At 49.2% G+C, this 15,608-nt stretch overlaps 1 pseudogene; it reads right to left on the bottom strand.

Moving 5' to 3' along the window:
- Positions 1-4,789: 4,789 nt before the first annotated feature.
- Positions 4,790-5,772, bottom strand: LOC142421182 (olfactory receptor 14A16-like; annotated as a pseudogene).
- Positions 5,773-15,608: the final 9,836 nt, after the last annotated feature.

Here is a 15,608-nt window from a genome sequence, read left to right as displayed (position 1 = left end):
CTAACTTCTCAATGGTCTTCTGGTCAGGATCACTGCTCAGGTTTTCCTGTGAGTTGTTTCTTCTTTAGCTGAAGAAGGCCAAGGGACAGATCCCAGCTCCCAAAAGCTACAAGGGAAGGCAAAATTTTCATGTGGGATACACTGACACAAAACCATTACCTACATTTCCAATCTCTGAACTCCTAACTGTGCAGCAGAGAGCCTGGAAGCTCTGAGCTCCATTCAACTGCCCCACATTTCAGCAGGTAAAATGAAACTAACCTAGCAAAAAAGTGTGTTTTGATTCTCTTCAAAGGCTGAAACACCATATGGGTCAAGAGATTGGCTAGGACACCTAAAGAAGAACCAAATGTAGGACTAGAAACCTCCTAAGCACAGGACAATCGCACCCTGGATTATTCCATGAGCCTCTGCTGTAGAGACCCTCATTTCCAGTTGAATCCCTTTTCCTGGGGCACACTGCAGTGCAAAGGTTCATGGAACTGATGGTGGGAAAGGGACGGCTGGGGGTCTCTGGTCCAGCCTCCCACCAAAGGGTGGGGTATCACCAACCCCGGTGTCCCACTGGCTGACAATTTGTGGAGCTTAAACATGAAAACCTCCAAAGGTGGAGATCACAGAGAGTCTCTGGGTGTCCTGCTGCAGGGCAGCACCACCGTCCTAGTTAGTTTTCCCTAAGGCCCATTGGGAAGTTCCCAGGATAGAGCTTCTGGCTGTTGCCTCTGCTATACCATCTGCCACTGCAGAAGAGTTTGGTTCCATCATCTCTCCAGGCAGGTGTCACCTGCTTTTAGACTGCCCTGTGCCTCCCCTTCAACAGACTAAAGAGGCCCAGTTGCCTCCGCCTCTCCACACAACTCATGTGCTTTTGGTCCCTAACCCCATCATGACAGACTTCCTCTGGACCTTCTCCAGTTTCTGCATCCTCCTTTCAAAATGGGAAACTCACTGGCTCATACAGCATCCATCATAACTCCCATGCCCTTCTCCCCAGGACATTCCTCAGCTGGTCATGTCACAGCCTGTCCTGATACATGGGGTTATTCTGCCCGTGGTGCAGACCTTGCCCCCTTTGCCCTTGTAAAACTTCAGGAGGTTCCTATTGACCAAATCCACAAGGTCCTCTAGACTGAAACTCCAACACGTCAACATTTAAGGTTTGTTGGACAGTGCTTTAAACAAGGTAAGAATATGGGGAATTGCAGGACACTACAGGTAAAGAAAGAAAATTATGTGCTTAATGGAGTTGCTACCCAAGGTTGAAAATTACCACAGCAAGCATCTCAGAAATACCAAAGGACTGTACGAAAAAAGAAAGGCACAGCCAATGGATAAAGGATTAACAGGGCAGGCTGTTCTTTTGGAGGGTATTACGATAGTAAAAGAGGGCCCAGCAGGAGGATGGAGATGGCCTCACAGCAAAACTCTCTCGTAAACCTGAGGTGAGGGCCAGTGCTGGAAATGGCCAGTGAGAGAGGCTGGGGGGTGACGAAGGCCCTGGGCCACCTCCCCAGTCTGTCATGGTACCAAGGACACAGACCAGCCTCCTCCTCTCTCCTGCACATCTTCTATGCCTTCTACAAACCCTGGCTCTGCAACCATAAACCCCCGGTATGAGTCCTCATCCTGCATGGTCACACAGTACAAGATATACACTGATATTTTTCTATCCTGGGCACTTTCCAGCTCAGCCCAGTTCCCCCCAAGCTCTTCCCACCTCCCCTGTCCTCTCCTCAGCACAGCCCAGCCTGGACTGGCCCCACAGCTGTGCCCACCACAGGGAGCTGCAGAGCTCTGGGCACTCACCCCACAGCCCCAGATCCTCTGAAGGGCAGAGTAGCTCCTCAGGGGTGGAGAGGTGTAAGCCCCAGAGGTGGAGGGCAGCCATAGAACAAGGCAAAAAAGGTCAGTGTCACCTTGTGTTCCCTACTCTCCTCTCCAGGAGAACCTGAGATATCTGCAGCCCCTCCATGCCACCCCTTCTCCACAGGTCAGCACAAGAGCCCAGGCCCTGGGTTCCCCAGGCTGCCCCAGAGACAGAACAACCTGCTCCAAGCTGGTACAGCCAGAAAGGTATTTTCATTTCTCATGCATTCCTGCCCCATTGAGGATTGAGCTCAGACAAAGAGTTGCTGCTGGTTCATTTATTTTGCTTAAATACACAGAGAGACTGGGTCCTCATTTACACAAACTCGAGATGGTCACACGAGATGACTGAATACTTAAGAAGGAGGGGATGAATAAAGACATTTCTTTGCAGACAGCATCACAGCATCACAGAATCACAAAATCATATAGGTTGGAAAAGACCTTTAAGATCATCGAGTCCAACCATAAACCTAACACTGCCAAAACCACCACTACACCATGTCTCTAAGCACCTCATCCAAACGTCCTTTAAATACCTCCAGGGATGGCGACTCAACCACTTCCCTGGGCAGCCTGTTCCAATGCTTGATAACCATTTCAGTGAAGAAAAATTTCCTAATATCCAGTCTAAACCTCCCCTGGCGCAACTTGAGGCCATTTCCTCTTGTCCTATCACTTGTTACCTGGGAGAAGAGACCGACCCCCACCTCTCTACAACCTCCTTTCAGGTAGTTGTAGAGAGCGATAAGGTCTCCCCTCAGCCTCCTTTTCTCCAGGCTAAACAGTCCCAGCTCCCTCAGCCGCTCCTCATAAGACTTCTGCTCCAGACCCTTCACCAGCTTCGTTGCCCTTCTCTGCACACGCTCCAGCACCTCAATATCCCTCTTGTAGTGGGGGGCCCAAAACTGAACACAGTATTCGAGGTGCGGCCTCACCAGTGCCGAGTACAGGGGCACAATCACTGCCCTAGTCCTGCTGGCCACGCTATTTTTGATACAAGCCAGGATGCCATTGGCTTTCTTGGCCGCCTGGGCACACTGCTGGCTCATATTCAGCCGGCTGTCAACAAACACCCCCAGGTCCTTCTCTGCCAGGCAGCTTTCCAGCCACTCTTCCCCAAGCCTGTAGCGTTGCATGGGGTTGCTGTGGCCCAAGTGCAGGACCTTGCACTTGGCCTTGTTAAACCTCATACAATTGACCTCGGCCCATCCATCCAGCCTGTCCAGGTCCCTCTGCAGAGCCTGCCTACCCTCAGGCAGATCAACACTCCCACACAACTTGGTGTCGCCTGCAAACTTACTGAGAGTACACTCGATCCCTTCGTCCAGATCATTGATAAAGATGTTAAACAGAACTGGCCCCAGCACAGAGCCCTGGGGAACACCGCTTGTGACCGGCCGCCAACTGGAGTAAACTCCATTCACCACCACTCTTTGGGCCCGGCCGTCCAGCCAGTTCTTTACCCAGCGAAGAGTACACCCGTCCAAGCCATGAGCAGCCAGTTTCTCCAGGAGAATGCTGTGGGAGACCGTGTCAAAGGCTTTACTGAAGTCTAGATAGACAACATCCACAGCCTTTCCCTCATCCACTAGGTGGGTCACCTTGTCATAGAAGGAGATCAGGTTGGTCAAGCAGGACCTGCCTTTCCTGAACCCATGCTGGCTGGTCTTGATCCCTTGGTTATTCTCTACATGCCGTGTGATAGCACTCAGGATGATCTGCTCCATCAGCTTCCCCGGCACCGAGGTCAGGCTGACAGGCCTGTAGTTCCCCGGGTCCTCCTTCCAGCCCTTCTTGAAGATGGGCGTCACATTCGCTAATCTCCAGTCAGCAGGGACTTCCCCAGTTAGCCAGGACTGCTGGTAAATGATGGAAAGGGGCTTGGTGAGCACTTCTGCCAGCTCCTTCAACACTCTCGGGTGGATCTCATCAGGCCCCATAGACTTGTGAGTGTCTAAGTGGTGCAGCAGGTCACTCACCATTTCCCCCTGGATTATGGGGGCTCCAGTCTGGTCCCCATCCCTATCTTCCAACTCCAGGGGCTGGGTACCCATAGAACAGTCGGCCCTGCTATTAAAGACTGAGGCAAAGAAGGCATTAAGTACCTCAGCCTTTCCTCATCCTTGGTCACTGTGTTTCCTCCCCCGTCTACTAGGGGCTGGAGATTCTCCTTAGCTCTCCTTTTGCTGCTAATGTATTTGAAGAAGTGTTTTTTGTTGTCTTTTATAGCAGCAGCCAGACTGAGCTCTAACTCAGCTTTGGCCCTTCTAAGTTTCTCCCTGCACAACCTTGCTACACCTTTGTAGTCCTCCTGAGTTGCCCGCCCCTTCTTCCAGAGGTCATAGACTCTCCTCTTTCTCCTGAGTTCGAGCCAGAGCTCTCTAGTCAGCCAGGCCGGTCTTCTTCCCCACCGGCTCGTATTTCGGCACCTGGGGACAGCCCGCTCTTGTGCCTTTAGGACTTCCTCCTTAAAGAATGTCCAGCCTTCCTGGACCCCTTTGCCCATAAGGGCTGCCTCCCAGGGGACTCTTTCGACCAGTCTCCTAAACAGGCCAAAGTCCGCCCTCCGGAAGTCTAAGGTGGCACTTTTGCTGACCCCCCTCGCCGCTTCTCCACGTATCAAAAACTCTATCATTTCATGATCGCTCTGCCCAAGACAGCCTCCAACCATCACATGGCTCACAAGTCCTTCTCTGTTGGTGAACAAGAGGTCCAGCGGGGCACCTTCCCTCGTTGGCTCACTCACCAGCTGCGTCAGGAAGTTATCTGCCACACGCTCCAGGAACCTCCTGGACTGTTTCCTCTCTGCTGTATTGTATTTCCAGCAGACATCCGGCAGGTAATCATCACAAGTGGGAAAAGGAAAAAAAAAGAAAGAAAACAAAAAAGAAAAAAAAGAAGGAAAGACAAGCTTGGACTGTCATGACATATACTGGGAGTCATTTGCAGAGGAAGGTACACAGTCTCTGGCTGTTAAAAAACACCTAATCAGTTTAATCAGTTTCCTCAGGGCATGCTTGATCTCCTGGTTTCTCATGCTGTAGATGAGGGGGCTCACTGCTGGAGGCACCACTGAGTACAGAACAGCCATCACCACATCCAGGGATGGGAAGGAGATGGAGGGGGGCTTCAGGTAGGCAAACATGGCAGTGCTGACAAACAGGGAGACCACGGCCAGGTGAGGGAAGCACATAGAAAAGGCTTTGTGCCGTCCCTGCTCAGAGGGGATCCTCAGGACAGCCCTGAAGATCTGCACGTAGGACAACACGATGAAAATAAAACAAACAAATGCTGAACAGAAACCAACTACAAGTACTCCAGCTTCCCTGAGGGAGTCGTCTGAGCAGGAGAGCTGGAGGATCTGGGGGATTTCACAGAAGAACTGGTCCACGGCATTGCCTTGGCAGAGTGGTAGTGAAAATGTATTGGTAGTGTGAAGCACAGCATAGAGAAAACTACTGCCCAGGCAGCTTCTGCCATGTTGACACAAGCTCTGCTGCCCAGGAGCGTCCCGTAGTGCAGGGGTGTGCAGATGGCAATGTAGCGGTCATAGGCCATGACAGTGAGAAGAAAATACTCCACTGAGATCAAAAAGACTAACAGAAAGACCTGTGCAGCATATCCCAAGTGGGGGATGGTCCTGGTGTTTCAGAGGGAATTTGCCATGGACTTGGGGACAGTGGTGGAGATGGAGCCCAGGTCGAGGAGGGAGAGATTGAGGAGGAAGAAGTACATGGGGGTGTGGAGGTGCTGGTCGCAGGCTATGGCTGTGATGATGAGGCTGTTGCCCAGGAGGGCAGCCATGTAGATGCCCAGGAAGAGCCAGAAGTGCAAGAGCTGCAGCTCTCGTGTGTCCGCAAATGCCAGGAGGAGGAATTTGGATATGGAGCTGCTGTTGGACATCTGCTGCCCCTAGTCACAGAGGCACTGTCCATGGAGGAAAAGACAGTGACAAGTTAGGGTAGACTTCTCTGAGCTTAACCTACTCCATTTCTCATAGAAACCTCCCAAAGTGCCTATACCCTTTCAGGAAGACCTTTAGACCAGGTATCTTTCCTAAGTTCAGGTTGGCACTGGCTGAGGGTGCCAGTGGGAGAAGGGGGCTCTGCTGGGGGCTCTGGAGAAGTTAGTCCTGCCTTACAGTAGTAGTTAAACAGGAACATGGGGTGATCTCAGATTAAATCCACTGATAATAGCAAAGAGCTTTTCAGAATTGTTGGTCCCAATACACCCGACTGCAGAGCAGAGCTGCGAGCGTTTTGGTTTTTTTTTGTTTTGTTCTATTTGCATTACCACACCTGAGGGGTTTTTAAAAGGCATAAATCTTTGGCATTTCTTCTGCCTCCAGGTGAAACCCTGGGGGTCCTGAGAGACAAAGGGACTGCTCCTCTGTACAGTGTGAAAAGACCCAGTCTGTCCATCAGCCCTGGTCTTAAGCTGCCCTGTGCTGGCACCTCTTTGAGCTGGAGGATGATTGCCCCCAGATGTTCCCCTGAGAAGTAACTGGACACTGGAGGATCTCAGCTCTCCCCTCCCAGCCAGGGACACAGAGGGCTCATTGCAGTTGCCTGTGTAAAGCTGTCCATCAACATTTCCATGGCCTTAGCATGGAGGTGTCTTCTCCATGGGGCTGCTAGACACAGAGGTGCCATGGGAGAGATGTGCCCTTCTGGTGGGCAGCCTGCAGCTGAGCAGGAGCCACCCACCACCACCACCCCCAGGGAAACAGCTGAATGTCATAAGGATGGGGTGTCCTGAAGGAAGGTTAAGCTCATTCCCAGCCCCATACACTGCAATGCCCAGAGCCCCAAACATTAGGAGGAGACGTGGATGCTTTTCCTCCATGGATCTATCTGCACGAGAGAACATGCAGCACTGGTGTCTGAGCTGCACCTTAATCCCTGCCTGCCACACCAGTGATTCCAAGGGGAAGAACAAAGGCAGCAGGGACAAGAGGGGAAAATGCCAAAGTACTCCTGCCAAGGGAGTCAGAACAGAGAAACACAGTTGAACACTTAAGTGTTTCTCCTCTTCTGTGGTTGGGCTGCTGGGAAGGAAGCTCATGATCAAGTCCCTGTGACATTAAGGATGGGAGTATCTGCTGGGTGGGAGAGGAGACCAGGGAGTTGCTCTGGGGAAAGTGTCTGCGCTGCAGGGAATGACAGGGAGATGCCAAATCTCCCCTCCCATGGCGTTTCTGGGAGCAGCTCCCTCTCACCCCCTGGCCATGTCTCTGCTGCCTGGAGCTGTCCCTGCTGGGATCTGTTTCCCTGTCCCCATATCTCCTCCTTGCCAGTGCTCACAGACCCCAACCCACCCGCTGTGTGCTCAGCTCTTCCCTACAGACACCTCCTGGCAGCAGGACACTGGCCAGGGAAATCTCTGTGTGTGCAGGGGCTAAGGAGGAGCTCAGAGAAGAGCTAAAGTCATCCTAGAGTTGCTTTGGGGGGCACATATGCCCCCATGGGTTAGAAGGGGGCTGGGGCACCTTACTTCCATGCAGACCCCTGCCTAGCGAGGCTTGAAGGGGTGGTGTCTGAAACTCCCCCAACCCCACAGAACCCATGAACAGGAACAGGAGCAACACAGACAGGTGGGAAAAAGAGGAGCAGCACCATGACCCTTCTGCCAAGGGAGGCAAGAAGAGAGACAAAGGCACTTGAGAAAGTTGTCAGCTTAACCAGCCATGCACGCAGCGTCCCAGACAGCAATGCTGCAAGGCAGTCACACTTGGCCCCTGTGCTCTGCAGAGGGAAATGTGCTGCAGAGAGGCACCTCTCCTCTGCTGGAGCTCTAGCTGCAGAGTGGGCAGCTGAAGCCTTGTGCCCCACAGCCAAAAGGGCAGACACTTTGCTGGGTCAGAGAAGAGGCAAGGGGGCTTCTCAGAGGAAGGGGTCTGCACTGGAGGAGATGACACAGAGTTTTCCCAATTCTCCTTCCCATGACATTACCATTTTTAGTTTGGTCTTCTTCCCTGCCCACCCCTCTGCTTCCTGAACCCTTTCCACCTGCTTCCCTGCCTCACTTCACAGCAAATTCTGAGAGACAGTTCTGCCCTACAGAAAACTCACTCTGGGAGGACACTGTCTAGGGACACCTCCTTGCTTGCAGGTGATAAAGAGCAGGTCAGACAAACCATGATGACAGCAAAGGTGATGCTGGAGCTGCCTGTAGGCTGAGGAGTAGGTGAAGGCAGTTTATGAGGTTCCTAGCAGACCTACTCCTCACACTGCATTAACAGTTCAAGAGTCTCAGTCACTTCTCAAAAGTTAGCAGCTCCTTTTCCCTTTACACTCCCACAGCATGAAATTGAAGACTAAGGGAAGCACCTTCCCTTCCAAGCAGCCCCTGCCTGGACCTTCCTCTTGAAACATCCCCTTGGAAATGCCCTGGGGGTGATCTGGAGCTGTGAGCAGCCCTGACCCACACAGCACCCTCCTGAGAGCAGAAGGACCCTGCCCTGCCCTGCTTGGGGTCACTCCTTCCACCCAGACCTTCTCCTCACAGCACTGTGGGGAGCTTCCCAGACACACTTGAGTGCTGACCCTGGCAGGCAGCAGAGTCCCTGTCCTGGCACAGAGCCCCCTGGGGTGCAGGGACCCTGCTTGGAGCCCAGGGCAGCCCTGCATGCACACTCATCTTTGCACCCCTGCAGCCATCCCTGGGAGGAGGGAGCCATCATGCCCTCTGATGGTGTGGCAGGCAATCCCTGCTCAGGAGCACGTCCTCCTCCTCCACACCAGAAAAGTCAGGTGAGCCATCCTGACAGGTCCTATCAGCCGTGGCATGTGCCAGGTGTAGGAGAGACTTCCAGGAACTCATCTGCATTGATCTGCAGCCAGAGTCTTACCGTTTCAAGGGCTGTGAAGATTTCTCCCCAGTGAACTCTTTGCTATTTTCCCACCCTAGACTGCCTTTAATCTCTCACCTCTTTTGTCTGCCCTCAGTGCCTGCAGTCAGTGCGCTCAGCCCTGCTGCACTTTGCAGAGGAACTATTCCTGAGCAGAGCTGTCTCTCTGCAGTGCTGCCCACTTGCCATGAGCTCCCTCTGTTCCAGAAGCCCAGCTCAGCTCAGCAGCAGAGGACCAGCCCAAGATGTCACTTGCTCAGCCCCCTCTGAGCTCCCTTCAAGTGTCCCTGGGACACCATGGAAACCTACTCTGAAACAGGCTGAAGTCACTACTGATGGTTTTTTTTTTAACACATAGGGCCTTGGGTGCTTGGTACCAGGTGTCTCTGTGACGTCTGCCCCTGGCCCTGGTGCCACCGCTCAGGTGTTGCAGTCCAAATGGGCACCTTTGTCCTCAGTGTTTGCTCTACCACCTCACCCTCACCCTAGTGTGACCCCAGCTCCAAAACGGGTACTACCACCTGGGGCTCCCACGCAGAAGTGGCCAGGAGTGAAAGCTGTTCGTTGCCATCACCTTCCCCTGGCAGCCCCTTCACAGCCCCAGTGTCGTGGTTTAGCCCCAGCCGGCAGCTAAGTACCACGCATACCAGCCACTATAAAGAAAATTAACTCTATCTCAACTGAAACAAGGACACCCAGCAACACAGGCTCTGTCCTTACTTTACCACCTAACCCTCACCCAAACCTGTCCCCTCACCATAATATGAGCCCAGGTCCAAAACAAACACCACCCAGGTGTCAAGGAGAAGACTCAGGCGTCCAGGAAAGGGACCCAAGCATCGGGGAGAGGACCCAGGCATCCAGGATAAGGGACCCAGGCATCTGGACTGGGGACCCAGGCGTCTGGGATGGGGGACCCAGGTAGCCAGGAGAGGGCTGTTGTAGGTGAATTATTATGAGAAGTCATCATTATTCGGTTAAATAAAATCCTTTATTAATGATTAAATGATGATCAAATGGTAATTAATTGATGATTAAATGACAAATGATAACAAAATGGTGATTAAGCAATAATTGAACAATAATTAAACAGTGATTTAACAATGATTCAGATGATTTAAACAATTATTTAAATAATAATTAATCGATAATTGAGCAATAATTAAGCAATAATGAGCATTTGAGCAATAAAGAGCAATAATTCCATTTAATTGAGGATAGTAGGGGGTATGAAGTAGTCATTGAATTTCTTCCTGCTTTGCCCATTCTTGCTCTTCCTTGCTGGAAAAATGTGAGCCATTGTCACTTTGGATGATGTCAGGGGTTGTTAGGCCTGAAAGTCAAGATCATAATCATCTAATGGTGCTCTGACCATTAGCCTTCCAACATTTAGTTGCCGTAATTACTACTCCTGTGAGGATGTATCGATATCCCGAGGAGGATTTAAAGAGTCCAATGTAATAAATTTGCCATGTTGACCAGAGGGTTTTTCCTTCATTAATGTGTAGGGGTGGTGCTTTAGCAGGGTGATCTGTTTGCAATTTCAATTTACATTGGGGCATTCTGTAAGGATGGTTTCACATGTTTGCTGGTTTAGAGGCCAACCTCGGCTTTGGGCTGCACAAAAAGTCTGCCAGGCCGTTGCCTGTTTTTGGTGGGTGCCCATCCAGGCCATGGCCCGCTTAGCATTGCCTCTGGATTGACAATTAAGTTGAGACAGGCGGGTGTTCGTGGGGAAGCAAGTATTATCAAAATCTTCAACAGCAGTAGGACAATGTATCTTATTTTCATCTTGGAGGAGACTGCAAGAACAAAGAGTAAAACAAACTGGTCTGGTGGGGTTTTTCTGGACAGATTACCCCATTAGAAAGAAGGAAAAATCCATCATGCACTAATTCTGTGTTTTGCACCGCTGCTGTCAGTAGCTTCCCAGGCAAGTGGCCATGAGGTTTAGTTAGAGTCATAGGGACAGTTCCAATTTGTGGTAAATTTACCATGACAGGTGGTCATGTAATGCTATTGGATATTTTCTTTCATCAGGAGGTTTAGTTTTTGTAAAGAATGCTCGGCTCACAGGGCTCCCAGTGAGCCCTCCCAGTAGGCGGTATGGAATACCCACTGAATTTCTTCCTGTTTTGCCCATTCTTGCACTTACTTGCTGGAAAAATGTGAGCCGTTGTCACTTTGGATGACATCGGGTGTTGGTAGCCCTGAAAACCAGGAGGATAATCCCCTAATGGTGCTCTGACCATTAGCCTTCCAACATTTAGTTGCTATGATTAGGCCTGAGATGACCTCTACTCCTGTGAGGATGTATCTGTAACCTGAGGAGGGTTTAAAGGGTCCAATGTAATAAATTTGCCATGTTGACCAGAGGGTTTTTCCCTCATTAGTGTGTAAAGGGTGGTGTTTTAGCAGGGTGATCTGTTTGCAATTTCAATTTACACTGGGGGCATTCTGTAAGGATGGTTTCACATGTTTTCCTGTTTAGAGGCCAACCTTGGCTTTGGGCTGCAAAATAAAGTGCTTCTCAGCCCATGTGGCCTAATTTTTTAGGTAACCATTCCCCCAGTCGGTACCATTCGGGATGTGGTGTATTTCCTGTTTTTATTCCCCTAATTCTGGCTAATTCATCTACTTGTTGGTTCCATTTTGTGGCTGGTTGGTCATTGTTTACATGGCCTTTTATCCATCCTACTTTAAAGGGTGCCTGTTTGGCTATATCTAATAATAATTGCCAGTCTTCAGTTCTGCAAACTGGGGATCTATTTACTTCCCAATTTAGGGCTTCCCATTGACAAAGCCATTGTGTGGCACCTGCCCACACGGCCTAGGAGTCGACATAAGATAACTTTTGCTCCGTTTTGTGCTGCTAGAACAACTGCCCTTAGTTCTCCCACTTGTGCGCTACCTTCACCACCTTCTATTACTTGTTTGCCAGTAGTAATTTCTAATGCAGCAGCTTTAGTACTGCCATTTGCCGCTTACCCTCTTTGCTGAGGCATTGGTAAACCAAATGTCTTCGGTCGGTGTTTTCTCAGTGAGGGGAGGTGCATTTAGAATCGGTGAGGGTTTACATGGCTCTTTTAGTGCTAGTGGGTCAGTGTTTATAGGCGTTTGTAATTTGGAAATTTTTGTATGTCCTTCAGTCAATTGCATTTCATCTGCTGCTCCCATCAGGTAGGCGTACCATTTTCTGGTGGTGGGTTTCTGTGCAATTCCCTCTGGGGGAGCAGTTCCTTTTAGGACTGTTTCTAGAAAATTAAATGGCTCTTTAGTCTGAACAGGTTGTCCCTGGTGTACTTTTTCAACTTGTTTAACTGCTCGGACTAAAGACAAAAGTCCCTTTTCCCACTCAGAATATCTCTATTCTGTCTCTTTAAATGCAGTCGAGCTAAACATTAAGGCTCTTTTTGGTCCATTCGGCCCAGTCTGGAATAGATTGCAATAAGTACCGTGTTCTGCAAAACCCCATTCTGCTATAATAGGGTCACGGGGGTGTGCTGGCCCCAGTGACGGATACGTCTTTAATTCCTGTATTAGAGTTTTGCCTGCCTCTTCATGTTCTGGGTTCCATTTCCACAGTTTTCCTTTTCGTAGAAGTGAGTATAGTGGGCGAGCAATGATAGAAAATCCAGGTACGTGTTTGTTTCCTCCAGTATCCTAAAGTACCCATGAGCTGTTGTAATTCTTTCCTAGATTGGGGCATCTGTAACCGCTCTGTTTTACTTAGGGTGTCCGATGGGATTGCTGCACTACCTGCAATCCACCAAGGACCTAAATATTTTACTTCTCTACTCCGTCTCTACTCCCACATTTTTTGGGTGGGATTTCAACTTCTGCTTTTGTGGGATAATTGCTGGAGGTGACTTAGAAATTAAACTTATATTCACACTTTTAGATAAGGTACAGCATTGAAGAAGATTCCCTGGAAGAATGTGGCTGACATGCAAGGAATCCATTCCATGGAAGTTCCCTAGGCCTGTAACCTCAGACGTCGGTGACGCCAGGGGAACTTGGTGTACTGACTCTAAGAAGGTACCGTTCGGAGGGTGGAGCGGTGTGGAGATACCGCGGCAAGGTCCTGTGATTAAATGGGAACTAAGGTATTGTGTGTGACCAGTAAACTGCACATTTGCTACCCTGGGCCAACAGCCTGTCAGTTGCTGTCCTTTGATGAACTTTGCTCATTATAACATTGTTATAATACCAAAACACACCTCCATCCCAAAAGCTACCCGCCTCCAAGGTGCGACCACCCCTCACTGAGCTTGTGCTTTGAATTTTTCCTAGCCTATACCTTTAAAAGCAAAGCGAGAAAACTTTACACCAATCCTAAACAAAGGTATGACTAGAGTCACTCAAGCTCCACCTGAAAGGTGAAAGATAGTATAAAATGGCTTAAGAGAGAGAGAATGTTAGGGAAGACACCATCGCGTACCACTCTGACCTCTGGGATCAGTCGACGGGCTGAGCCTCTCTTCCCCTCCATTGGGACGTCTTTGGGTAAGATTGGAACACTTGGTTATTCCAAATGCCTCCCCGGGAAACTTAGAAATCTCTATAGAGTTGCTTTATCATCTTTTAATGCGTTTATAGCCAGCAGTGTCACTCATACTCTTGGTATTTACACGTGCTTTGCAGACAGTGAATTTATCACCGGTAATCCAAAGAACCTGTGTGTCTGTTGCTCTAATAAACTGCACTCTTCATTAATCTAGCCGTGGTAGTTATTGAACATGACCAGACTCTTTTAAGTGTGGCCATGATAGTTCATGCAAAACGACTAGACTGGGGGTGCATCGCGTTATTTGTGAATCCGTAATCGTGAAGTTCAGTACACTGAATGCGACCAGACTTAGAACGTTGTAAATTAACGCTGTCGCCTTAACTCTGATGAGTGGCTACATATACTGTCCTTAGAAAATAAACCGTTGACCAAGTCTGAGACTAAGACTGGACTTAGCTGCACCTAGACTACTCTCTGAGAAGGAGTTTAGAAAGCAAGGGGGTCCTGTCTGAACCTCGTGACTCAACGGGAGGGTTCCCCCCCTCCAGCCACTCCTCAGACTCCTATGCGACAGTAACTCTTAACGCAACAGCTTTATGTAGTGTTTGCCACGCTGCTGCTGCTGCTTCCCGCACCCTTTCAGGGGAGGCTCCTCCAATTAGGATATCATCTATATCTTGGTATAGTTTCACATCTTGAGGGAGCGAGACTGTCTGTAAAAGTTCAGCAAGTGCAGCATGAGCAATCGTGGGTGAATGTTTATACCCCTGTGGGAGTCTGTTGAAGGTGTGTTGTATACCTTTCCAAGTAAAAGCAACTTTCTCTTTATCCTCCTTCTGCAAGGGGACCATAAAGAACATTATCTTTCAGATCTAGCACTGCCATCCATGGATGTGCAGCCACTTGTAGCGTATCTGTTAAAGTTGCAATATTGGGCACTGCAGCCGTTAGCAGAGCTGTGTTGGCATTTAAGCACCAATAATCAATTGCTAGACACCATCTCCCGTCTGATTTTCGGACTGGCCAGGTTGGTGAATTGTATGGGGAGAGGGAGATTGGAAACAATGTGCCATTTCTCCAAGTCTGCTATTAATGTAACATCAGAAATTCCATTTTGTACCATAGCAGAAATCAGATATTGTGGTACATTAGCAGTCTTTGAATCAGGGAGTGCAGGGGCTGCACAGAGTATACGCACTGTAACCTCCTGATTTTTATTAGGGTTAGGGTTGATATTTGAACCAAAGGACCACATGCTGCCATCCAGCAGGCACCAGGTTTGGCTGTTCAAAACATTGAAACCCAAAATATTTTCATTGTGATCTTTAACTGTAAAGTGAATAGATGACACATGCTTCTCGCCTGGGAGCCATAAATTAACTTTCGCAATTTGGCATATAGCACTTGTTCTGTAATTTGAACTCTTTGCCGTCCAGGTCGTCCACCCAGCATCTTGGCATCCTGTTGTGTTAATACTGAAATTTGTGCTCCTGTATCTATTAGGAATTTTACCTAACCCCTCATTGTGTTCTGTGTCTCTTTTAATTAAGCTGTTCTTCAACAGCTTCCCAGTCATGCCAATTATCATGAGCCCATGCTTCTGAGAATCTGGGACTCGGACTTCTACAAGTAATCAGTGATATTACTTGCCGTCCTGCCAACTATGCTAATTTGTCACAAAAGAGTGATTTAGATTGTTTAAAGAATAACTGTCTGTTGCGTTAAAAGTTAGTGTCGCGTAGGAGTGTGAAGAGTGGCTGTGGGGAGGGAACCCTCCCGTTGAGTCACAAGGTTCAGACAGGACCCCCTTGCTTTCTAAACTCCTTGTCAGAGAGGAGTCTACGTGCGGCTAAGTCCAGTCTTATTCTCAGACTTGGTCAACGGTTTATTTTCTAAGGACGGTATATGTAGCCACTCATCAGAGTCAACGTTTGCCTGTCAGAGCCCTCTCAAGGGCTTTCCCTGAAACAGCTTTGCAAAGTTGATTAAGTCAACAGCGTTAAAGTAATTTGGCAGCATTATAAGTCCGGTTGGGTTCAGTGTACTGAACTATCACGATTATGGATGCACAAATAACGCAATACACTTTCAGTCTAGTCATGTTGCATGAACTACCACGGCCACACTTGAAGAGTCTGGTTGCGTTCAGTGAGAACTATCACAGCTAGATTAATGAAGAGTGCCGTTTATTAAAGCAACAGATACACAGGTTTTTTTGGATTACCGGTGATAAATTCACTGTCTGCAAAGCACGTGCAAATACCAAGAGTATGAGTAATACTGCCGACTACCAACATGTTAAAAGATATAAAGCGACTCTATAGAGATTTCTAAGTTTCCCAGGGAGGCACTTTTGTATAACCAAGTGTTTGAATCTTA

This window comes from Mycteria americana, chromosome 27 (assembly GCF_035582795.1).
Source record: "Mycteria americana isolate JAX WOST 10 ecotype Jacksonville Zoo and Gardens chromosome 27, USCA_MyAme_1.0, whole genome shotgun sequence".
NCBI lineage: Eukaryota > Metazoa > Chordata > Aves > Ciconiiformes > Ciconiidae > Mycteria > Mycteria americana.
The sequence above is the reverse complement of the archived record's forward strand: the minus strand, read 5'-3'. Positions and strand labels throughout refer to the sequence as shown.